Below are 26,479 nucleotides of genomic sequence, written 5' to 3'. Positions count from 1 at the left end.
TTCTTCCGCGATCCGGTCACTTATTCAAGTACATGCTCGTGTTGAATTCTTTAATAAATGGGCGCTTTCATTTTCTAAACGCATGTAACCGGAACTACGAGTCGTATTCTGTATTTGCTGTCACAAGCAACAGCGGGACTGTGCTCGAGTCACAGAGTCACTGCACTGGAGACGGTTCCGTTCCCCACTCGCCGATGGAATAGTGCGGCCTGCCTTGTGTCTGGTTTACACCGAGTACCGAAGATAGACACAAAAAGCTGGAGTAACTTAGCGGCACAGGCAGCATCTCTGGAGAGATGGAATGGTGACTGAATGGGGAAGTCTTAAGAAGGGTCTCGACCGGAAGCGTCACCCATTCCTTCCATCCAGAGATACTGCCTGTCCCACTGAGTTACTGCACCTTTTTGTGTCTATCTTCGGTTTAAACCAGCATCTGCACTTCCTTATTACACCCAGTGCCGTCAGCAACCCGTGTATTCACCCCGTGGACTCTCTCTCCTCACTCACCTTACACTCCGACATAGACTTCCTCCAGAACAAAAACCCTTCGGCCCACTATTTCCATGCCGACCAGATATTGCTCATCTACTCGCATCCCATTTCCCACCACCTGTCCCGTAGACTACTACCCTTCAGTGATTATCAGAGATATCCCCCTTGTTCTACCCATTCCCCGCTCTCCCACTCTCTCTGCTACTGAACATGAACGTGTTTATCTCTGTATCAAAGTTGCAATGAAGAACACAGGAGCTGAACCATTGGCCCCACCATTTCCTGTTCTATACCATGGGGAGATGTTATGAGGAGAAAGCAGGAGAATGGGGTTAGGAGGAAGAGATAAATCAGCCGTGATTGAATGGTGGAGTAGACGTAATGGGCCGAATGGCCTAATTCTACTCCAATCACATGACCAGAACGCAGCTTCATGCTGCAGAGAATATTGTGCATTAATTGGTCAACGGCCGAGCACAACGGGGGCTACGACGTCACCCACAGATTCTCCAATAAAACCCATAAAATACTGCAATGAGACGAATCGTTTGTTGAAGTGAAACGAAATAAACGTTGTGCACGCGTGTGAACGGACGGTATTTTCTCAAAAGTATCCATTGATAGAATAGCAGAGGATGGTTTCGATCCATCGACCTCTGGGTTATGGGCCCAGCACGCTTCCGCTGCGCCACTCTGCTCCGACAGAAACATTCTTAGCGTGTTTGCTCCTTTTTGCTAATTTCGTTGTTTTCATCACTTACCTCACGCCGTTTGTCGGCTTTCTTTTCTTTTCTCACGTACCCACTCCTGTCTTCCATTTTTCCTCCATCTGACTTTCTTTATTTCTTACTCTCTGCCCCATCCCGTTGTTATAACTGTGCTGCCTGTCCCGCTCGGATACACCGTTCCAGAGGTTTTCACAATGACTTTTAAATTATTTAAATTATCCCGTCCCAGCAGCCCTGTTGCTGAATATTCTGTTTATCTTGCTCTGTGTCTCTCCCACATTCCTTCGGGCCGATCTTCCGATCACACTTCAATGTAAAAGCAGCGGGCACCGACTGAGCTGCAGCCGAGGATTCACCCACACTCGGCTGGTTATTTTGTCCAATCCCCAGATCCCATTAATTTCCCAACCCCGTCAATGCGATTAACTGAATATCAGATTCCTTCAGTGTTGAAAGGCCAGCAGATCACGTTGACTCTTTGCGGAACTTATCCGGTCCCCGGAGATAGACACAAAATGAATTGAATTGAATGAATTGTATTAGCCAAGTATGTATACATACAAGGAAATCGCCTTGTTGCCTTGTTGCCTCTGCCGCACCGGAAAAGACTGTCGGGTTCCTTAGACGGAGTCGAGGGTGTGAGGGTGGGCGGGGGGAGATTGGGACAGGAAAGTAACTGGGAAGGGGGAGGATTGGGTTGGAAGCGTCGAGTTGACCAGGGAGTTGCGGAGAGAATGTTCTCTGCGAAAAGGGGTTCAGATGGGACCAGGGAGTTGTGCAGGGAACGGCCTCTGCGGAAAGCGGAAAGGGGTGGAGATGGTTCTTTAGACTGCAAATCGGTGGGGAGGAGGGGTGGTGTCCCATACTCGGATAGTGGACGTGGAGAATTCAGATGAAATTCCAATATTCTCTGCTACTAATCTAGATTCTGTCAGGATTGAAGTCCATTGTTCTCGAATTTGTCGAATATCATTCGTAAAACTTTCAATGTTATGCTTCTCAACATCAAGTGTGGAATTACATGATTCAATTACCAGATTTGTTTGGTGGATCATTGTCAGTCACTTCAACCATAAAGATGACAACAGAACGTGTTCAAATCTAGACATTACTTCAAAATCCCATTCAGTTCTCTTCGCGATTGTGTTGTATGATTTGGACGTTCAAGCTCAGTTAAAGCTTTTCTTACAGAATCTAAATGTTGTGCAACAGGTCAATACGCGCAAACCATCTAGTATTGGACATTCCATGCAGAGAAACGGGAAGATGCAGCTTTCGAAATTCCCACCTTTGTGGACTGCTGCTGAACATATTGTACATTTGTTGAATCGTTCCAAAGTAAGTAGCTGCTTCCTTGCATGACGGAGCAGTCAATACCCATAAGGTTTATTGTATGATTTCCACAGCTGGAGAAAATGCAGTTTGAATTAAGCTCTCGTACAACTGCTTGTACACCATTATACCTTCCAGACATATTTGATCCATTATCATAAGCTTGCCCAATGCAGACATGAAAATCCAACGTAAAACCTTCTAAAATGGTCAGTATTTGAGTGGCAATTTCAATCCCAGTTTTCTTGCTGAAATTATCAAATAAAAATGAACCTTTCACCAATTGAAAATGTTGAACTATCTACAATTTTTGCATACCGAATAATCATAGTGGTTTGTTCCTTGTGTGAATAATCTGGAGTGGCATCGACAATGATTGAATAATATTAGGCATTTCAAATCTCATCAAGGATTTTCATTTGGACAAATTCTCCGGTTGAATAAATTCATTTTGTGTGCGTGTAGAGAGATTGACATTCTCTTGTGACTTTCTTGTGATTCTCGCACGCGTTTGACATGTTCTGCTAAAGTGGGTCATATTTGCTGAGAAGCTCATTTATACCAAGAAAGTTTCCATTATCTATCTCCAATCTATTTATTGCCCTCCTTCCAATGTCTCTCTCACCCAATCACCCCGCTTGATGTTTGGACTCCTCCTCATCTCTCTTTCTATCCATCACATAGACCCATCTTGGCCGTGCAACTCTCACTCTCCCTCCCTCCCTCCCTTCCCCACAGGTGGGTGATATACGATGCTGGGAAAATCTTTTGAATTTATTAACGGCCACAAAATCTTGATACATGTACATCTACAAAAAGTGACAAGGTTGGATCTTCGTGCCACATATTTATTGCTGGGACATGTCGGTCGGTGTTGGCAGTTTCGGCCGAAGGGTCTGTTTCCACGCCATGTCTCTACAGCATCAGCACGGGCATCCGCAGGCACTGTTGGACGGTTGGGCATGGCAATGAAGGAGTGTGGAAGGTGAGTCGTATCTAACTTTGATAATAAACGGATGAAAGAGGACCGACTGTCAACTGAAGTGTCAGTGTCGGGTGGGTGAGGCCGATCTTAGGGAACGGACGCCCAAACACAGAGGGAGATTACAAGAGATGAACCACGCTCAGCATGGAGATCGGAAGGTGATCCTTGGTGGAAGAACACGCTCAGTTGTGGGAGATTGAAGGATCATTCTCTGCATTTTTTATTCAGAGGGACGACGTTCAAGAAGCATATCGGGCCTGCGGAGGGAGATGGGACTATTGGTCGCAAGGCGGTGTTTGCCCTAGACCTGTCCCCATTGCGGAGTGATATCGGACAAACGGTCCCAGAGTGGAGTTCACATCAGATGGGTTCCCATTGAAGATGAGAATGGAACGATTGGTACTAGGTCAAACTTTACAGCAGAGTAGTCTCCACTATGCAGGGAGGGTGTGTTCTTGGCCGGAGTTTACACCAGACTGTGTACAGAGTCGGGAAGACTGGGCAAATGTGCAGTTCTCACTGTGAGGGGATTGAGGTCACGGAGCCGTGGCCCTCGATGTGATCATCCGTCCAGGAAAATCTGGTGTGAATGTGAGGATCACGAGCACGGCCAGAGAGGCTGCATCCGCCTGTAGGATGCTCTCATCGCGCGCATTTATTCATGAGCCGGAGCACGGAAGCGAACGGATATTTCACCGCTCCCTTCATCTGCTCTCTAAACTTGGACTGGGTGGCCACGTAAATAAATGTGTTCGTGCAGCAGCTGAGATCACTCAGCCAATTCCCGACGTCGAAGGCGATGTGAGCAGCAACATTCGGACCTTTTGAATTTCCTCTGATTTTACTATAGACGAAGTGTGAAACCAACGTCAGCCATAGTACGATGAAGCTGCCGGAGATGGTGAAGAGTAAAACCACAGACTTTCTCCTGCTCTCCATCTCCGGGTCACTGCGGCTCTCCTCCTTGCTCAGACCCCTCAACCCCTGGCGGACTCGACTAGCCGCTAAAATTTGGCGGACTATCAGACCATTGAGCATTAGAATTACAACGAAAGGGACGAGCGGATTGGAAGCCTTGTTGAAGTAGTTAAATGCCCCCCATCCGGGGGTAGCTGCAACACTGGCCAACCTTTTACAGCCCCATGGGACATTGTCGATGATCCTAGCGGGTCCACTTACGAAGTAGAAAGGGACGTTTTTCAGAAGCATCAGAACGCCGGCTGTTGCGAGAACCGCGGCCGCAGTTTTCCCGGTGCAATATTTTGTTCTCAGCTTCTGGCAACAAATGGCGACAAACCGATCAAACGTGAAAATGACGGTGAACCAGACAGAACAGTCTCTAGCTGCATACTTTAGCACCAGGGTAACACACAACACAGGGGTGATGGCCAGGAAAGTCCACCGAAAGTAATATATTCGGATCTGATACAAAATGACCTCGATGATGAGGACTAGAAGATCGGACGCTGCCATGGCCACCAGGTAGCGAGTGGTGCAGGTGGAGAGGCCGCATTTTCCCCGGGACAGAATCACAATCGCCATTAAATTCACTGCAAAAAGGGAAGTGAACAGACACTGGGCATTGGCGTCATAGTCATAGAGTGATACAGTGTGGAATCAGGCCCTTCGGCCCATCTCGCCCACAGCGGACAACCATGACCCAGTTCCACTTGCCTCCGCTTGATCCCTATCCCACTAAAAACCCGTCCTATCCATGTACCTGTCTAATCGTTTCTTAAACGATGGAATAATCCCAGACTCAACTACCTCCTCTGGCAGCTTGTTCCATCCGCCCACCACCTTTGTGTGAGAAGGATACCCCTCGTATTCCTATTAACTATTTTCCTCTTCAACTTGAACCAATGTCCATTGGTCCCCTATTCCCCTACCCAGGGCAACAGACTCTGTGCATCTACCCGATCTATTCCTCTCATGATTTTGTACACCTCTATAACATCTCCCCTCATCCTCCTGCGCTCCATGGAATAAAGACCCTACCAACTCAACCTCTCCCTATAGTGCACACCCTCTAGTTCTAGCAACATCCTCGTAAATTATTTCTGAACCCCTTGCAAGCTTGACAATATCTTTCCGAAAACATGGTGCCAAGAACTGAAGACAATATTCGAGATGCGGTGTCACCAACGTCTTATGCAACTGCAACATGACCTCCCAACTACGAGACTCAATACTCTGACTGACGAAGGCCAAAGTGCCAAAAGCCTTTTTGACCAACTTATCTACCTGTGACTCGACCTTCAAGGAAATATGCACCTGTACTACTAGATCCCTCTGCTCCACAACACTACCCAGAGGCCTACCATTTACTGTGTGGATCCTGCCCTTGTTCGACGCCCCAAAATGCAACACCTCACACTTGTCTGCATTAAATTTCATCAACAATTCTTTCGACCACCTGGCCAATCGATCCAGATCTTGTTGCAATTGTTCACAACCATCTTCACTATCTGCAAAACTACATGTATATCATCAGCAAATTTGCTAATCTCGCCCTGTGTGTTCTCATCCAAATCATTGATGTAGGTGACAAACAGTGAGGGGCCCAGCACCGAACCCTGACGCACACCACTAGTCACAGGCCTCCAGTCCGAGATGCAAACTTTCAACATCACCCGCTGCTTCATTTCATGGAGCCAATTTTCTATCCATTCAGCAATCTCTCCTTCAATCCCCTGCGATCTTACCTTCCAGAGCAGCCTGCCATGGAGAACCTTGCCAAATGCTTTACTGACGTCCATGTACACAGCATCTACAGCTCTGCCCTCATCAACCTTTTTGGTCACGTCTTCAAAAAATTCAATCCGATTTGTGAGACACGACCTCCCACATACAAAACCATGCTGACTATCCCTAATCAGCCCTTGCCCATCCAAATGCCTGTATATCATATCCATCAGAATACTCTCCAGTAACTTATCAACTACAGATGTTAAGCTCACCGGCCTATAGTTCCCATCATTTCCCCTGTAGCCCTTCTTGAAAAGAGGCCCAACCTTTGCCACCCTCCAGCCATCCGGCACCTCCCCTGTATTTAAGGACGATTCGTAAATTTCTACCAGGGCTCCCGCAATTTCCCCTCTAGTTTCCCACAATTTCCTCGGATATATCTGATCAGTTCCTGTAGATTTGTCTATCTTCAAACACGACAGTAACTTCAGTACTTCTTCGACGGTATCCTTGACTACTCTCAAAACACTTCCAGTGACTGCTCCAATTTCTTCCGTCCTACTGCTTTTCTCCTCGGTATGTGCAGAGGGAAAATACTAATTTAGGACCATGTGGCTCCATCTCCTGTGGCTCCACACCGAGGTGACCGCTTTGATTCCTGAGAGGTCCCACTCTCTCTCTAACCCTTTTCCCCCTTATGCATTTATGAAATATTTTGGGATTGCCCTCAATGCTACCCGCCAGAGCTATCTCCTGGTCCCTGTTTGCCTTTCTGATATCCGTGTTAGTTCACTCCTTAGTTCCCGAAACTCCTCCAAGGGTGCACTTGATCCCAGCTGCCTACACTTGTCCCATGCAGCCTTGTTTTTGATTAACGTCTCAATTTCAGTCGTCAGCCAAGCTTCCTTACGTTTGCCTGCTTTGCGCTTCACTATAACCGGGACGTACACATCCTTAGCTTTCTTCAGTACACTTTTAAAAACATCCCACGGCCGATGTTCATTTCCCCTCAAATAACCTGCACCAGGGAACTTGAGCGAGACCGCAAGATGGCGCCTGCCTGCGGAGCACCAGAACAGAAGAGGTTCACCTCCAACTTCTATCAACTCACCAGGATCAGGGAAACGGCAGTAATCGGTGCCGTTTCACACAAGCTGCTTGGGCAGCTGAAAACGCTGGCAATTTCGCGATCACCCGCAGCTGCGTGAGCCACGCTTTAAACTTCCCCACGCTGGCTGTAAAACTCCCAACCTGACTGAGAATCCCATGTACGGTACCTGGAGACCCCGGGATGACCCACAGAGCCGATGGGCTGGATTTCCCAGAAACAATGAAGCTGGAGCGGCCGACTTTGGGGGAACCCCCGATCGTAACGGAGCTGGAGCTGCGGTCTATGAGGAATGCCCGTTCCAGCGCAGGTCCGCAGAAACAGCAGTAAATACAGTACCTGGATTCAAAGGGGGAAGCCTCCATTGTGTCCAGAAACGTGGCCGACGGGCAGGACTTCAGGTCAGACTGAAGCGCAGGGGACTTCGGCCCCTCTCCCTTTTGGCCAACGTACAGTCCCTTGAAAATAAAGTGGAGGACTTAAGGGCAAGGCTGCTTTATCAAAGGGAGCTGAGGGAATGCTCTGTGTTCTGTTTCACAGAGACATGGCCCACCACAAGCTCCCCAGACTCAGCGGTCCAGCCTGAAGGTTTCTCCATCCACCGTATGGGCCGCACACTGGCATCTGAGAAAGGGAGAGGAAGGGGCGTCTGCCTCATGGTCAATTCTGCGTGGTGCTCAGACGTGGCAGTCCTGTCCAACTCCAGCTCTCCGGACCTGGAACATCTGGCGGGGAAGTGCCACATACGGCTTAAGAAAACTCTCCTGAACACTTTTGAGGAATTGCACCCCATCTAAACCCTTCAAGCTATGATCTCCCAGTCTATATTGGGAACGTTAAAATCCCCAACTATAACAACCTTATTCGGCCTGCAGCTCTCTGCAATCTCTTGGCACATTTGTTCTTCTAATTCCCGGTGACTATTCCAGGGTCTTTAGATCATCACGTTCTTGTTCCTCAGCTCCACTCATATGGCCTCACTCGACGATATGGGCCCATTACTGAACTTGTTCTTGATGGCTGACTCAGCATGATTTATCTAAAGTTCAAGAGTGTTGCCCTTCTCAAAATATAGTTAAATACCATCAACAGCGTTTCTCCTGTCTGGCCTGCTATTAAAATCCTCAAGGAACTCCAGCAGACTCGTCAGGCAAGATCTACCCCACAAAACCATGCTGACTTCGACCTGTTTCACAGTGAACTTTTAAGTACCTCGTAACCTCATCCTTTGTAATTGACTAAAATATTACCAACCACCGAAGTCAGGCTAACCGGCCTGCAGTTTCCACTATTCTGCTTTGCTGCCTTCTTGTACAGCGGGGTGATATTCACAATGTTCCAATCTTCAGGAACCACCCTAACTCTAGTGATTCTTGAAATAACACAACTAAATAATGCCTCCTCAATTTCTGAGGCCAACTCCCTCGGACCCCAGTGGTGCAGTCCATCCGCTCCAGGTGACTTATCCACCTTCAGACCTTTCCGTTTTTCCAGCACCTTCTCCTTAGTAATCGCCACTCCACAACTTTCACCCACTGGGTCTCTCGGACCACACGCGCACTACTGGTGTCTTCCACTGTGAAGACGGATGCAAAACAGTTATCCAATTCCACTGCCATTTATTGATTGTCCGTTATCACTTAGCATGCATCATTTTCTAGCAGCCCAACGTCCAGTCTTGCCTCTTTTTTTACTCTTCATATTTCCGTAGAAACTCTTGCTATCCACTGTTATATTACTGGACATCTTATATTCGTACTTCATCTTTTATCGCAGTATTGTCCTTTCAGTTAACTGTTGTGGTTCTTTAAAAACATCCAAATCCTCTGACTTAACACTCATCTTTGCAATGTTATATGCCTTCTCCTTTGCTTTTATGTTGTCCTTGACCTCCCTTGTCAGCCTTTGTCGGCTTATTCTCCCCTGGAATCTTTCTTTCTCTTTATAATGAAATGATCCTGCACCTTCCGAATTATTCGCAGAAATACCTGCCATTGCTGCTAAAGCCCCTTATCGGTCAATCTTTGGCAGCTCCTCCGTGCCTCGGTCGGCCAATTTACTCAGCGGTAATACCGACACATCCGGTTTCACCTGTTCCTTTTCTAATTGTAGGTTAAATCTTATCATATTTTGGTCATTACCTCCGAGTGGTTCTTTTACCTCAAGTTCTCTTATAAATATGGTTCATTACACAACCCAAAATGTAGCCTTATACTATCAATGTCACAAAATGTTGAGATTTAAAAAATCAAGTCTGTAATTTATCCCATCATATAAAGCAGAAAAAGAAGTTAAATTTGACACCTAATTCACTTTCATATCTTCAGTATTAAAAAAGTTATGGCCATTTACATATTCGGAAATTAGCATCTTGTCCCCTATTGCTTTTCCATTGACAACACAAAAGCTGCCATCGAGAACAGTCAAAAGCCCATACCTTTCTTAAAAATTAAGAGAACTGAAAGAGATTTTCAGTTATTATAGATTGAAGCATTCTGAAACAAATATGAAACAATCTTACTTAGTTGAATGGAAATTAAAGCATATAATTAGTTAGTTACCTAATTGTAGCTAATTACAAAATTCAATTACTACATCTAAACATCTATCAATTTCTTAAGAATAGATTAACATTTTTAAATAGCCTAAGTGTCCAAATAACAGTCACACAAGAATTCACAATATAACATATTTTTTAAAATCTCATTGTCATTGGTTTATAGGCCAAATGGAAGGAATTTAATGTTTAATACCGACTGTGACAGACTCCATTGTGAGACTCCATAATGAAACTCCACTGTGAAATTCACCTAATTGTGAACTTCACAAAGTAAACCCCTCTCAGCCACACATCTCCGGATAGCTGCCTTTCCCGAGCAGTGAGGCAACTCAAGGCAAGGTGCCACTGAAGTCAAGAACAACATTCTAGTGGGTCTCGAGATTGACAAGGAAAGAGAGTTGGTTTCTTATAGAGAGGGAGCACGGTAAAAATTAAAATAAATTCGGCGTGACTTCAACGGAGAGGATTAATATCACTGACATTCGTGTACACCGATCATCATTTGGGAAACTTGCAAAAATGATCAGCATCAGGACAAAACATTAAGACACGGATTTATAACAAAATAATTATTCTGCTCACTTACCAGGGACTCCAACGACAGCAACAATCACGTACAAGATTTTGTCCACACTGTGATATCTCTCTATCATGTCTATCATTTTCTCTTCTCAGCCACGTCACCGTATGCAACCTATAATCTCCCGGAATGAAATGCTGGGGCAGAACAATCCCGGAGATTTTATACCATTTACCATCTCCGCCGGGACAGTGAAGTTTTAAAAGAGTTAAAAATAGAGACTTTGAATTTTTTTCGAAACAGATTACATCAGGCAAGTGAAATCCACGCTGTTAACAGGTTGTGATTATTTTTAAAATTATGGTTGCGAAACATCAAATCGTGGCGAAATTGAGGAATGGGATTTGGGAGCGGCTTTGTTCCAGCAAAGGGAATATTGTTTCAAACTCAATCAGATCCAACTCTGCGCCTCAAGTTACTTGTCTGATTTCATTCAGTACACTTCACTGAACACGGTGGTCTCAAATTCCTGGCACTGTCTCGGGGCTTCTGGTGCCCAGTTTCAAGACAGACGGCGACCACAGGTGGAGGAATTAATTCAACGTGATTGCGGTCATCGGATTGTAACCGTAAAACGAGAACCCCAAGGCGCTGGAAACCGCACACTTTGCCTGCCTGGAATGTATCTTATTTTGATGCTGGCAAAGTAACATTCTCTGCCTTCATCACCTCTGAGGAAATCCGGAAAACATTATTCCTTAACTACCAACTGCACATTCGATTCGTCAACCGTATTTCGAATGCTCCTCGCGTTGAGGCACAAAGCTTTCAGGTTTATTTCCCTTATCTCCCTTCTACCTTTTGCTTCTGTCCTCCCTTTATGTCCCTTTGTCTCCTTGCATTAGTTCCCATCCCCCTGCCCTGTTAGTTTTCACGTGACCTTTCCTACACTCTCTTTTACGCTAACTGCACCAACGTCCACGCTTTTGACCCCCCCCCCCTTCCCCCACACTGTTAACGACCACAAATGAGAGCATTCTTGTCTGTAATTCCCAGGTTTTTGTACATATCTTTTTAAAGAAAGGTCATTGGCCACACTCCAGTCTTCAGAATCCTTACCGCTCGCGAACGATAATTCATGTATCTCTGCCAGGATTCCAATTATTTCATCTCTTCCTTTCCGCAGTTTTCCTGGATATATCTGATCTGGTCCCCGAGTTGTTTCGATCTTTGTAGGATGAACAACACCTCTTCCATGGTACACCACACCAAGACATTTGAATTGCCCTTTTGGAAATGCCAACTTTTCATGTTTTTTCCACGGTAAGAAAATCGTATAAATATCCATCGAGGACCGCTCACATCGCTTGCAGCATCTAGGGATAGATGAACACAATCATCGAGTACTAGGCATCCGACAGCTTAAGCATTATATTTTTCAATATCAGGTACCCAATGGTTGAAAAATTAACCTACAATTTTCGGTCCCAGTAATATGGTGTGGTACAGATTAGTGGACAGAACAGACAGGTGAAAGGCGGAGAGCGAGGAAGGATGGTTGGTTTAAACTACACGTATTTTAATGCAGGGAACTGACGAGTAAGGCAGATGAGCTTAGGGCATGGAGAGGGTACGAGTGAATGGGACATTGTACCCATGACTGAAACCAGGTTAAGGGAGGGACAGGACTGGCAACTTAATATTCCGGGGTGACAGGAGACAGGGGCGAGGGAAAAAGAGCGGGAGGGTTTGCATTGTTGGTCAAGGAGGATGTCACGGCTGTGATCAGAGGTGAGATTAAGGACGGTTCGTCTATATGGGTGGAGCTGAGAAACAAGAAAGGGATGATCACCTTGTTGGGGTGCACTACAGACCCCCGAACAGTCAACGGGAATTAGAGAATCAAATGAGCCATGAGATTGCAGACAGGTGCAGGTCAAATAAGGTTGTTGTAGTAAGGGATTTTATCTTTCCCAATATAGATTGGGTAAATCATAGTGTGAAGGGTTTAAATGGGGTGCAATTCCGCAAATGTGTTCAGGGGTGTTTTCTTAAGCAGTGTGTAGAGGCCTCCACATCGTGAGAGGGCAACGCTGGATCCAGTATTGGGACATTGCGATGGGCGCGTTAATAAATAGTTTGTGGTGGAGCCTTTTGTGTCCAGTGGCCACAGTTCAATTAGGTTTAAGATAGTCATGGATAGGGACCGAGTGGGTCCACGTGTTAAAATGCTCAAGTAGACTGGAGCAGGTTGAGGGTAAAGGAAAATCGGCCAAGTGGGATGTTTTTAAAAGTGTACTGAAGAGAGCTCAGGATATGTATGTTCCCGTTAGAGTGAAAGGCAAAGCATGCAACCGGAAGGAAGCTTTGGCTGACGAGGTAAATAAAGAAAAGGATGCATGGGACGTGTATAGGCAACTGGGATCAAGTGCATCCCTGGATGTGTTTCGGTAACTAAGGAGTTACCGAAACTCATTTCAGTCAATGAAAAATGTACGAAGGTAAGCTAGCCAAGAATATGAAGGAGGATAGTCAGAGCTTCTTTAGGTATGTGAAGAGGAAAACAATGGTTAAAACCAAAGTTAGACCCTTGAAGAATAAAGGGTGAATTTATTATGGCGACCAAGGAAATGGCAGATGAGTTGAACAGGTACTTTGGATCCGTCTTCACTAAGGAGGAAACTACCAATCTTCCTGATGTACTAGTGACCAGAGGATCTGGGGTGACCAGAGGAACTGAAGAAAGGCGACATTGGGCAGGTGACATTTCAGTATCGATCAGATCAATGGGAAAACCCCTCTGCTCCCCCTCTGTCCCTGTGGTTCAGTGACTGAGGTGGAAGATGGCAAGAATTATGTTTCTCTTGTCTGGTGGGATCTGTATTCGGAAATGACAAAAATGTTCAGCAGCTGGATTACCACATCTGATGAACACGGTGCGTTATATAAAATTGACGCAGAATTAGGTGAACGACTATGCCCGGATTCATGAGTTGGAAGTGAACTGAGTTTCCTTCTGCAGTGGTAAAGTAGCCGAAATAGCTCAGTTGGGAGAGCGTTAGACTGAAGATCTAAAGGTCCCTGGTTCAATCCCGGGTTTCGGCAATGGTATTTAAGACTTTAAAATTTAAATCAGCGTTCATATGAGTTCATATGATTTATTCCAGCGCATTTGTCAGTGCCGCTCAAGTCTGCCTGCATGTGACTTATTGAATTTCCAGCAGGTACCCCGGTTTACACTCAAATATCACAGACGTGCGGAAAATAAATTGGCCATGTAGCTCACCTTTCAGAACGAGTCTGTTTCGTGCATGGTACATGGCGGGATGTAGCTGAGCTACATAAATAGGAAGGTTTCACGGCACTCGGGTCACGAGCCACGAAGATACTGTTGCTACAGTACAGCAAATGGAGTACACGCGATGAACTGCACTTACCATTGTTTCCAGCGTAGCGGGCCTGTTAAAACCCGCTGAAATTGTCAATTTTTGCGCTATAAATGATTATGGAAATCGGGATAAGCGTGTGAGTCATTTAGTCTACTTCAGAATTCCAAAAGTGAGGAGAAATGACGGTAGATAGAAGCCAGAGCTGAAGGGACAACAACAGCCAGAGTGCTTGGCGAACACTGACCGTTTGCTCACTGCATTTCATCAACTAAGGCATTATTTGTGTTTTTTCTTGATTCCTTTGGCATCTAAAATGTTTCAGAAGTGATAAATCTGGCTGTATTTTTTTTTTTAAATCGTCCATGGTTCCCAAGTGGGTTTTTACATACAAAATGAAACTGCATCTGTAGAAAAATTTACAGCCAGATTTATCACTTCTAAGAATTTTTAGATACCAAAGGAATCAAGAAAAAACACGAATAATGCCATACTGTTGATGAAATGTAGTGAGCATACGCGATAATTCCCAATATTTTCAATTCCGATATCTGCACGGCCAATGTTTACCAAGCACTATTGCTGCTGTAGTCCGTTCAGTTTTCGCTTCTCTATAGGGAGGTTTCACGGCAGTCGGGTCACGACCCATGACCCGTACTGTTGCTACGCTACTCCAAATGGATTACACGCGATGAACTGCAGGTAGGCACTTACCATTGTTTCCAGCGTAGCGGGCCCGTTAAAACCCGCAGAAATTGTCAATTTTTGCGCTGTAAATAATTATGGAAATCGGGATAAGCGTGTGAGACATTTAGCCTACTTCAGAATTCCAAAAGTGAGGAGAAATGACGGTAGATAGAAACAAGAGCTGAAGGGACAACAACAGCCAGAGTGCTTAGCGAACATTGGCCGTTTGCTCACTGCATTTCATCAATTAAGGCATTATTTGTGTTTTTTCTTGATTCCTTTGGCATCTAAAAAGTTTCAGAAGTGATAAATCTGGCTGTAATTTTTTTAATTGCCCATGGTTCTCGTGGGGTTTTACATACAAAATGAAAACGCATCTAAAGAAAAAATTAGCCAGATTTACTACTGAAAATTTAGCCAGAATTTTTAGATGCCAAAGGAATCAAGAAAAAACGCAAATAATGCCTTACTTGATGAAATGCAGTGAACAAACGCGATATTTCCCAATATTTTCAATGTTTACCAAGCACTTCTATAGGGTGATTTCACGAAAGGTCACTGGATCATAGATCCTCACCCACGTGACCGCAAAATCCAACTGGGATACAAACGTCACTTCCAGTACATGTTATTGATGCTGAAAACGCGAACTTTCACACCCGTTAAAAACCGCGAAAACGGCCCGTTTTTGAGCTGTAAATAACTGTGCCAGTCGGGGTGACCGTGAGACACAGTTATCTTACTTTACAGTCCAGAAAATAGATAAAAACAAAGGTAATACAAGAGGGAGCTGAAGGGACAAAAACAGGGAAGTGGTTAGCGGACATTCGCGGTGCAGATATAAAGATCGAAAATATCGGGAATTATCGCGTTTGCTCACTGCATTTCATCAAAACTAAGGCATTATTGATGTTTTGATGAAATGCACCGAGCAAACGAGATAATTCCCGATGTTTTCGATCTTTATATTGTTTTGCCTTAAGCGCTCTCTTGTCTTTACCTTCGTTTTTCTTTATCTTCTGGACTGTAAAGTAAGATAACTGTGTCTCGCGGTCACCCCGGCTGGCACAGTTATTTACAGCTCAAAAACGGGCCGTTTTCGCGGTTTTTAACAGGTTTGAAAGTTCGCGTTTTCAGCATCAATAACATGTATCGGAAGGGACGTTTGTACCCCAGTTGGATTTTGCGGTCACGTGGGTGAGGGTCTATGATCCAGTGACCTTTCGTGAAATCACCCTATACCTTCATTTCGCTTCACGTTTGGAATTCTAAAGTTGGGTACATGTCTCTCACACTTACCCCGACTCCCACAATTTTTTCAGTACAAAAATTCAACATTTTGGCGGTTTTTAACAGGTAGGAAAGTACGCGTTTCTAGCATTAATAACATATACCGGAAGTGACGGATGTCATCCAGATGGATTGAACGGCTCCGTGCGTCAAGCCCTATGACCAGTGACCTTACGTGCAACCCCCCTACAGGAGAGGAATGGACAATGGCATTTAAACGGAGAAAGTGTGAGATGTTGCGCTTGGGCCGAACGACAGTTTGATTAACATCTCGCTTGTGATTATCTTCTACACCCACAGACAACAATTCTCACCAGACGTAGATCCTTGGTGTTTTGAGAGGATGATTCTCCTGACATTAGACACTGAAAATGTCTGATCAATGCTCGGCTAGCTCAGTCGGTAGAGAATCAGACCGACTGAGGGTCGTGGGTTCGAGCCCCACGTTGGGCGACACTTTCTTTAACCATTATCAATAGCATACATATGTCTATCCAGCGAATAGTTCAGGAATACTCTGCATTTTTGGGGATCTAAGGATTTTATACCTTTTACACCCTTTGGTTACATTTATTGGAGACAATGAACTGCAAGATGTGTTTTCTTTATCGTGAAATAAAACGACAATGGCTAAGAGCGCCCAACCTACAAACCTGATCTCCCGGCGGTTCAGCACTTCAACTACCCTCCCATTCAGAATCCGACCTTTCTGTCCTGGGCCTCCGCCAACGCCAGAGTGAGGCCCAGCGCAAATTGGAGGAGCAGCACCTCATAGTTCGCTCCTACATCCGGTGACCTCCTTGGTCACTTCTCACCAAAGATCTTAGAGCAGGATAGGCTACTCTTGCGAAATACAATGGGCTGACGTGTAGTACGCTACGGAAGGGATCCTGGGCATTTTCCCCGCCCATTTTATAACCGGAGCTTACCTGACTCGACCCGACTCGCAGTTTAATCAATGTTGCGGGGCAACAGTTTGTGTGTGTGATATAGGGTTAGATTCATAATTCTGTCAGTTCATACTTCTTGTCAAGAACAAAATTTGACTCTGGTGCCTTGTTTTTAATGTTTTTTAAATCATTTCCTTTTAAATGGCTCACAAGCAGTGTTTGAGTTGATTTTGTAGTAACCGGAACCTACCCGACCCGACCCGCAGGGTAATTGACATTGCGGGGGAAGTTTTTGTGTGTGATATAGGGGTAGATTCATAATTCTGTTAGTTCATAATTCTGTTAATTCTTGTTAAAGAATAAAATGTTTATAAACAAACATACATGAATGTGATATAAATGTATATAATCATATAACACACACAATTATATTTCTTCTGATCCGATGATTAACTTTTTTTCAGACTAGACAAGGGACATTAAATAAGAAACATTGTAAACCTCTCCGCAACTTCACACACGCTAGGCCTTATCCCACCCCTCAACTCCCCCCGGCACTCCCTCGCCTGCCCCCACACTACAATGTCTTCCCCCCTCCTATGCCCCTCTTCCCGCTGCCCCGGCCCGCGCACCCCCTCTCCCCGGGCCGCGCACCCCCTCTACCCGCTGCCCCGGGCCGCGCACTCCCTCTCCCCGCTGCGGAAACAAAGATCCGATCTTTGGCCGGAAGCAAGATGGCGGAGCAAGATGGCGGGGACTGGTTGCTAAAATGGGTCCGATAATCACCCATGAATCAGCCCATGAGCGTACTACGTGTTTGCGTGAGAGTAACCCATCTTGCTCTGCTCTAAGATCTTTACTTCCCACCAGTGTATCAGGGTCAGAGGGGCCTCACGGTTCTCCAACCCTGGATGTCACAATGCAGCTCTCTCTGACTTTTGTCAAGTTGCATTTGGAGTCTTGCATTCAACTCTGTTCTCCCTGTTACAGGAAGGGTGTGGGGGCTTTGGAGAGGGTGCAGAAGAGGTTTAACAGAATGAAAACCTGTCTGCCATGCATGGGATAGGGGCCAGTAGCTACAAAGTGAGGCTTGACAGACTGCAATTGTTTTCTCTGGTTCATCAGAAATGGAGGGCAGAGGTATATAAAGTTAGGAGAGATATAGATATGATAGCCACTGACAAACTTTATCCCAGGGTGGACATCTCAATGACTTGAGGCCACAGCTTTAACGTGAGAGCAGTAAAGTTTAAAGGAGATGTATGGGATGAGGAGAGCTGGGTGCCTGGAATGCGCTGCTAGGAGTGGTGGTGGAAGCAGATACGATAGAGATCACGGGTAGGCAAGTTGATTAGAATAAAGATGATAGACTGGAGTAACTCAGCGGGACAGGCAGCATCTCTGGAGAGAAGGAATGGGTGACGTTTCGGGTTGACACGCTTCTTCAGATTTGATTAGATTAATTTGGAATTATGTTAGTCACTGATATTGTGGGCCGAAGGGGCTGTTTCTGAGCTCCCGTACTGTATGTATTGTGTTAATTCGGAATATTCACTAAACAGATCAATTCAGCAACAAATGTTTTGTTTATTTAGAAATCAAAATGTGTAAAATACATCTTGGAATTTAAGTTAAATTTAGAACGAGAAAACCTTCTCCCCGTAGGGGAATTGAACCCCGGTTTGCCGCGTGACAGGCGGGGATACTAACCACTATACTAACGAGGAACCGTGGTGCAATATTCATTGTGACTCAGTGGAAGGGTAGGAGGAAAGGATAAATTGAAGCGAGTCGAAGAAGAAAGAGCGGGAAAGTGTTGTTTGTGGGTTAGTCACATAAGGTTGCAGAATTTCACCAAAAACGTGCAATGTTCAAAACATTCACTTCCCACTCTTTGACTTGTGCTTCATCCGCGATCCGGTCACTTATTCAAGTGCATGCTCGTGTTGAATTCTTTAATAAAGAGGGAAAAAATCTTTCATTTTCTAAACGTATGCAACCGGAACTGCGAGTCGTGTTCTGTATTTGCTGTCACAAGCAGCAGCGGGACTGTGGTCGAGTCACAGAGTCACACTGCACTGGAGACGGTTCCGTTCCCCACTCGCCGATGGAATAGTGTGGCCTGCCTTCTGCCTGGTTTACACCGAGTGCCGAACATAGACACAACAAGCTGGAGTAATTCAGCGGCACATGCAGCATCTCTGGAGAAAAGGAATGGGTGACTGAATGGGGAAGTCTGAAGAAGTGCCTCGACCCGAAGCGTCACCCATTCATTCTCTCCAGAGACACTGCCTGTCCCACTGAGTTACTGCACCTTTTTGTGTCTATCTTCGGTTTAAACCAGCATCTGCAGTTCCTTCTTACACCCAGTGCCGTCAGCTACCTGTCTATTTCCCCGTGGATTCTCTCTCCTCACTCTCCCTTCACTCCGACATTGACTTCCTCCAGAACAAATTCTCTTCGGCCCACTATTTTCATGCCGACCAGATATTGCTCATCTACTCGCATCCCATTTCCCACCACCTGTCCCGTAGACTACTACCCTTCAGTGATTATCAGAGATATCCCCCTTGTTCTACCCATTCCCCGCTCCCCCACTCTCTCTGCTACTGAACATGAATGTTCAAAGTTGCAATGAAGAACACAGGAGCTGAACCATTGGTTCCACCATTTCCTGTTCTATACCATGGGGAGGGGTTATGAGGAGAAAGCAGGAGAATGGGGTTAGGAGGGAGAGATAGATCGGCCGTGATTGATGGTGGAGTAGGCTTGATGGGCCGAATGGCCTAATTCTACTCCAATCACATGACCAGAACGCAGCTTCATGCAGCAGAGAATATTATGAATTAATAGGTCAACGGCCGAGCACAACGGGGACCATGACGTCACCCACGGATTCTGCAATAAAACTCATAAAATAATGCAATGAAGCGAAGCGTTTGTTGAAATAGGAATTTCCCCGAATGAAACGAAATATATGTTGTGCACGCGTGTGAACGGACGGTATCTTCTCAAAAGTATCCATTGATAGAATAGCAGAGGATGGTTTCGATCCATCGACCTCTGGGTTATGGGCCCAGCATGCTTCCGCTGCGCCACTCTGCTCTGACAGAAACATTTTTAGCGCATGTGCTCCTTCTTGGTCGGCCGAGCACAACGGGGACCATGGTGTGTGTAGGATAGTGCTAGTATGCGGGGATCACTGGTTGGTGCGTTCTAGGTGGGCTGAAGGGCTTGTTTCTGCGCTGTATCTCTAAATCTAATCTAAACAACATGCAATGGTGGCAACCTTGCATGGATTGTACAAAGGCGCCTGTAACCAACAACGTTACACGTGCCTTAAATCAGACGTTATCCCACTGAATGTTTAAAAGTTCATATTATAAGAGACAGGAGCAGAATTAGGCCATTCGGCCTGTGAGAAAAGGGTTAATACAGATGGTTGATTTATACTAGAACTGAAATATAACTTAGAAAGAAATAAGGTGTCAGCAGAAGCCAAACTGCAAGTAGAATAGAAAGTAACGATATAAAGAACAGAGAGAAATTCTAGATAAAAGGTAGCAATAGAAATACTTCAGTAGAAGTTTTAAGAGAAATTAGAACAATGTTGAGAAGTACAAAAGATCAAACAGATCTGCGCAGGACTAATGAACTTTCATGAATATGTACTCACGCCCACTATGACAAGATGCCTAATTTAAATGCACATGCGATGCATGTAATAGGAGGTAACCTTGACGTCAGGGGAGGTGTCTTTGAAGTTCTCGTGGAAATCTGGGCTTTATGTTATGATTGGAAGAAGCTCAATGGGGAGGGATGAGGGTGTGATAAAAGTGAACTGAAATGTATAAAGATAGAAAGCATCTCCATCTTCGTTGTGTCTCTAGAGGGCGACAGAGGGGCACCCTTTTCTGCGCAGAAATGTAATAAATAAGATAAACTAGTTATCAAAGATAAATCTGACTTTGTCTCTGAGCATTTGTGAATTTGAATCTCACAGGCCCATCAAGTCAACTCTGCCATTCAACCATGGCTGACCTATCTCTCCCTCCTAACCCCATTCTCCTGCCTTCTCCCCATAAACTCTGATAACCCCCAAACTAATCACAAATCTATCCATCTGTGCCTCTACTCAATTACATCCACTGACCTGGCCTCCACAGCCTTCTGCGGCCCAGTGCCGTCACATGCTCATCATATGTTAACCCATTCATTCCTGGGATCATTCTTGTAAACCTCCTCTGGACCCTCTCCAGAGCCAGCACATCCTCAGATATGGTGTCTAAAATTGCTGATAATATTCCAAAAGCGGCCTGATCAGTGCCTTTTGTTTCCAGTTGGTGTGAAAAATGAACCAAAGCCCATGCTAAAGGTGCCCGCCATTATTGTCAGCTTTTCTTTCCTCTTCATTTCACCCGACAAAACAATATAGTCACCTTTTATCATTGAATCTTTGAACAAAATGGCAAATCATTCGATTAAACTGTCACACCACAAATCTTATGATTGACCAGGCAGGCTGTACCCCCATACTCTAGAATTGTCTTTGTGTGTAACAAATGGCCACAGTTGACAACCTTAAGTACTTTACTGTAACATGTTCTAATGTTACATGTCATCATAGTATAACCAGTGAGCTCTAAATTACTGCTTGCATGTAATAACAATAACTTTTTGTGTCTATCATCTTTATTCTAATCTACTAATCTATATTGTTTCGCACTGTATCTATGATACATATTTTCTTTTGAAGTTTATTGAGTTAAATTTTTATATGTTACGCTGACAGTGTTTGTTTAGGGTCAGAGGTCAATAACAATAGACAATAGGTGCAGGAGCAGGCCATTCGGCCCTTCGAGCTAGCACCGCCATTCAATGTGATCATGGCTGATCATCCCCAATCAGTACTCCGTTCCCGCTTTCTCCCCATATCCCGTGACTCCGCTATTTTTAAGAGCCCTATCAGAGTCAAACAGGACTGGTCACGTGTGTGGCCTCACATGGAAGCGTTTTTTTTTTCATAGCTCGGTTTTATCTTACAAAACTGTGTGAATTTTAAAAAGCTGGAATGTCCATATCTTTCGCAGACGTATGCGTTATAGTTTCCCAGGTAGGAAAATAGCAACGAATACGATGAATCTCTTACAATAATTTGTTTTTAATGTATTACTTTTATGTGACGCCATCTGGTCACGTGTGTTCACTTTGGTTCACTTTCCAAAGAATGGGGCCCAACCCGCATTCTCCAGAGAGGCGAAGATAGACTCCAAAAGCTGCAGTAACTCAGCGGGACAGGCAGCATCCCTGGAGAGGAGGAATGGGTGGCGTCCAATGGGAATGGATGATGTTTCAGGGTCATACATAGAAACAAAGAAATTTGGTGCAGGAGTAATTTAATTCAATTTAATTGTCATTTGGACCCCTTGAGGTCCAAACGAAATGCCGTTTCTGCAGCCATACATTACAAACAAATAGACCCAAGACACAACATAATTTACATTTTACATAAACATCCATCACATCGCTGTGATGGAAGGCCAAAAAAACGTATCTCTCCACTGCACTCTCCCCCCCCCCATGTCAGAGTCAAAGTCAAAGCCCCCGGCTGGCGATGGCGATTATCCTGCGGCCATTAAAGCCACGCCGGGTGATGCAAGATCGCACACCGGGTCTTGGTGTTAGAGCCCCCGGCGTGCGCTCGCAGAGTCCCGCGGCCATTCCAAGCCGCGCGGGGCGGTGATGTCAGGCCCCGCTCCAGGAGCTCTTCAACCCCGCAACTCGGGCGGGAGAAGTCGCCGTTGCAGGAGCCCTGAAAAGCGGTCTCCCTCCAGGGACCCGCGGGCTCCCGGTGTCGCCGTCCGCCAGACCCGCAGTTGCAGCCTCCGAATCTCCGGAGGTCGGGCCGCAGCAGCAGCAGCAGCAGCGCTCCACCACCGCTCCACCCGCTCCGGACTCGGCCTGCTCCGCGACGAGGTTAGTCGGCACCAGAGTCCCCGGTCTTCTCCTGTTGGAGGCCGCTCCATATTGCAGCCCCAACCCAAAGGGCCATTCGGCCCTTCGAGCCTGCACCACCATTCAATATGATCATGGCTGATCATCCAACTCAGTATCCCGTACCTGCCTTCTCTCCATACCCTCTGATCCCCTTAGCCACAAGGGCCACATCTAACTCACTCTTAAATATAGCCAACGAACTGGCCTCGACTACCCTCTGTGGCAGAGAGTTTCAGAGATGCACCACTCTCTGTGTAAAAAATGTTCTTCTCATCTCGGTTTTAAAGGATTTCCCCCTTATCCTTATGCTGTGACCCCTTGTCCTGGACTTCCCCAACATCGGGAGCAATCTTCCTGCATCTAGCCTGTCCAACACCTTAAGAATTTTGTAAGTTTCTATTAGATCCCCTCTCAATCTCCTAAATTCTAGAGAGTATAAACCAAGTGTATCCAGTCTTTCTTCATAAGACAGTTCTGGCATCCCAGGAATCAGTCTGGTGAACCTTCTCTGCACTCCCTCTATGGCAATAATGTCCTTCCTCAGATTTGGAGACCAAAACTGTACGCAATACTCCAGGTGTGGTCTCACCAAGACCCTGTACAACTGCAGTAGAACCTCCTTGCTCCTATACTCAAATCTTTTTGCTATGAAAGCTAACATACCATTCGCTTTCTTCACTGCCTGCTGCACCTGCATGCCTACTTTCAATGACTGGTGTACAATGACACCCATGTCTCGCTGCATGTCCCCTTTTCCTAGTTGCCCACCATTTAGATAATAGTCTGCTTTCCTGTTTTTGCCACCAAAATGGATAACCTCACATTTATCCACATTATACTGCATCTGCCAAACATTTGCCCACTCACCCAGCCGATCCAAGTCACCTTGCAGTCTCCTAGCATCCTCCTCACAGCTAACACTGCCCCCCAGCTTAGTGTCACCCGCAAACTTGGAGATATTGCCTTCAATTCCCTCATCCAGATCATTAATATATATTGTAAATAGCTGGGGTTCCAGCACTGAGCCTTGTAGTACCCCACTAGTCACTGCCTGCCATTGTGAAAAGGACCCGTTTACTCCTACTCTTTGCTTCCTGTTTGCCAGCCAGTTCTCTATCCACATCAATACTGAACCCCCAATGGCGTGTACTTTAAGTTTGTATACTAATCTCTTATGTGGGACCTTGTCGAAAGCCTTCTGGAAGTCGAGATACTCCACATCAGCTGGTTCTCCCCTATCAACGCTACTAGTTACATCCTCGAAAAATTCTATAAGATTCGTCAGACATGATGTACCTTTTGTAAATCCATGCTGACTTTGTCCAATGATTTCACCACTTTCCAAATGTGCTGCTATCCCATCTTTAATAACTGTCTCTAGCAGTTTCCCCACTACCGATGTTAGACTAACTGGTCTGTAATTCCCTGTTTTCTCTCTCCCTCCCTTCTTAAAAAGTGGGATTACGTTTGCTACCCGCCAATCCTCAGAAACTACTCCAGAATCTAAAGAGTTTTGAAAGATTATTACTAACGCATCCACTATTTCTGGAGCTACTTCCTTAAGTACTCTGGGATGCAGCCTATCTGGCCCTGGGGATTTATCGGCCTTTAATCCATTCAATTTACCCAATACCACTTCCCGGCTAACCTGGATTTCACTCAATTCCTCCAACTCCTTTGACCCGCGGTCCCCTGTTATTTCCGGCAAATTACTTATGTCTTCCTTAGTGAAGACGGAACCAAAGTAGTTATTCAATTGGTCCGCCATATCCTTGTTCCCCATGATCAACTCACCTGTTTCTGACTGCAAGGGACCTACATTTGTTTTAACTAATCTCTTTCTTTTCACATATGTATAAAAACTTTTGCAGTCAGTTTTTATGTTCCCTGCCAGTTTTCTTTCATAATCTATTTTTCCTTTTCTAATTAAGCCCTTTGTCCTCCTCTGCTGGTCTCTGAATTTCTCCCAGTATGCTGCTTTTTCGGGCTAATTTGTACGCATCATTCTTCGCTTTGATACTATCGCTGATTTCCCTTGTTATCCACGGATGTATTACCTTCCCTGATTTATTCTTTTGCCAAACTGGGATGAACAATTTTTGTAGTTCATCCATGCAGTCTTTAAATGTCTTCCATTGCATATCCACCGTCAACCCTTTTAGAATTAATTGCCAGTCAATCTTGGCCAATTCACGTCTCATACCCTCAAAGTTACCTTTCTTTAAGTTCAGAACCATTGTTTCTGAATTAACAATGTCACTCTCCATCCTAATGAAGAACTCAACCATATTATGGTCACTCTTGCCCAAGGGGGCACGTGCAACAAGATTGCTAACTAACCCTTCCTCATTACTCAATACCCAGTCTAAAATAGCCTGCTCTCTCGTTGGTTCCTCTACATGTTGATTTAGATAACTATCCCGCATACATTCCAAGAAATCCTCTTCCTCAGCACCCCTGCCAATTTGATTCACCCAATCTATATGTAGATTGAAGTCACCCATTATAACTGTTTTGCCTTTGTCGCACGCATTTCTAATTTCCTGTTTGATACCATCTCCAACTTCACTACTACTGTTAGGTGGCCTGTACACAACACCCACCAGCGTTTTCTGCACCTTAGTGTTTCGCAGCTCTACCCATACCGATTCCACATCCTCCAAACTAATGTCCTTCCTTTCCATTGCATTAATCTCCTCTCTAATCAGTAACGCTACCCCACCTCCTTTTCCTTTCTCTATATCCCTCCTGAATATTGAATATCCCTGGATGTTCAGCTCCCAGCCTTGGTCACCCTGGAGCCATGTCTCCGTGATCCCAACTATATCATAGTCATTAATAGCTATCTGCACATTCAACTCATCCACCTTATTACGAATGCTCCTTGCATTGAAACACAAAGCCTTCAGGCTTGTTTTTACAACACTCTTACCCCTTATACAATTATGTTGAAAAGTGGCCCTTTTTGATTTTTGCCCTGGTTTTGTCTGCCTGCCACATTTCACCTTGGTACCTATTGCTTCTACCCTAATTTTCCCTTTAACTCCATCCTCCACTATCCCATTCGACACCCCACCCCCCTTATTCAGTTTAAAGCCACCCGTGTAGCAGTGGCAAACCTGCCTGCCAGAAAAATTCTAGCGAGTACAAACCGAGTCTATCCAGTCTTTCTTCATATGAAATTCCTGACATCCCAGGAATCAGTCTGGTGAACCTTCTCTGTACTCCCTCTATGGCAAGAATGTCTTTCCTCGGATTAGGAGACCAAAACTGTACGCAATACTCCAGGTGTGGTCTCACCAAGACACTGTACAACTGCAGTAGAATCTCCCTGCTCCTATACTCAAATCCTTTTGCTATGAAGGCTAACATACCATTCGCCTTATTCACTGCCTGCTGCACCTGCATGCCTACTTTTAATGACTGGTGTACCATGACACCCAGGTCTCGTTGCATCTCCCCCTTTCCTAATCGGCCACCATTCAGATAATAGTCTACTTTCCTATTTTTTGCCACCAAAGTGGATAACCTCACATTTATCCACATTATACTGCATCTGCCATGCATTTGCCCACTCACCCAGCCTATCCAAGTCACCTTGCAGCCTCCTAGCATCCTCCACACAGCTAACATTGCCCCCCAGCTTCGTGTCATCCGCAAATTTGGAGATGTTGCATTCAATTCCCTCGTCCAAATCATTAATACATATCGTAAATAGCTGGTGTCCCAGCACTGAGCCTTGTGGTACCCCACTAGTCACTGCCTGCCATTGTGAAAAGGACCCGTTTACTCCTACTCTTTGCTTCATGTCTGCCA

At 45.3% G+C, this 26,479-nt stretch overlaps 2 non-coding genes across 2 annotated transcripts; one reads left to right on the top strand and one right to left on the bottom strand.

Annotated features, from left to right (window-relative positions):
• Positions 1-1,118: 1,118 nt before the first annotated feature.
• Positions 1,119-1,190, bottom strand: trnam-cau (transfer RNA methionine (anticodon CAU)). Its single transcript has one exon. It is a non-coding gene; the product is annotated as a tRNA-Met (tRNA).
• A 12,255-nt stretch (positions 1,191-13,445) lies between these two features.
• trnaf-gaa (transfer RNA phenylalanine (anticodon GAA)) lies at positions 13,446-13,518 on the top strand. Its single transcript has one exon. It is a non-coding gene; the product is annotated as a tRNA-Phe (tRNA).
• Positions 13,519-26,479: the final 12,961 nt, after the last annotated feature.

The sequence above is a fragment of the Leucoraja erinacea genome, unplaced genomic scaffold (assembly GCF_028641065.1).
Source record: "Leucoraja erinacea ecotype New England unplaced genomic scaffold, Leri_hhj_1 Leri_428S, whole genome shotgun sequence".
In the NCBI taxonomy this organism is placed as follows: domain Eukaryota; kingdom Metazoa; phylum Chordata; class Chondrichthyes; order Rajiformes; family Rajidae; genus Leucoraja; species Leucoraja erinaceus.
The sequence above is the reverse complement of the archived record's forward strand: the minus strand, read 5'-3'. Positions and strand labels throughout refer to the sequence as shown.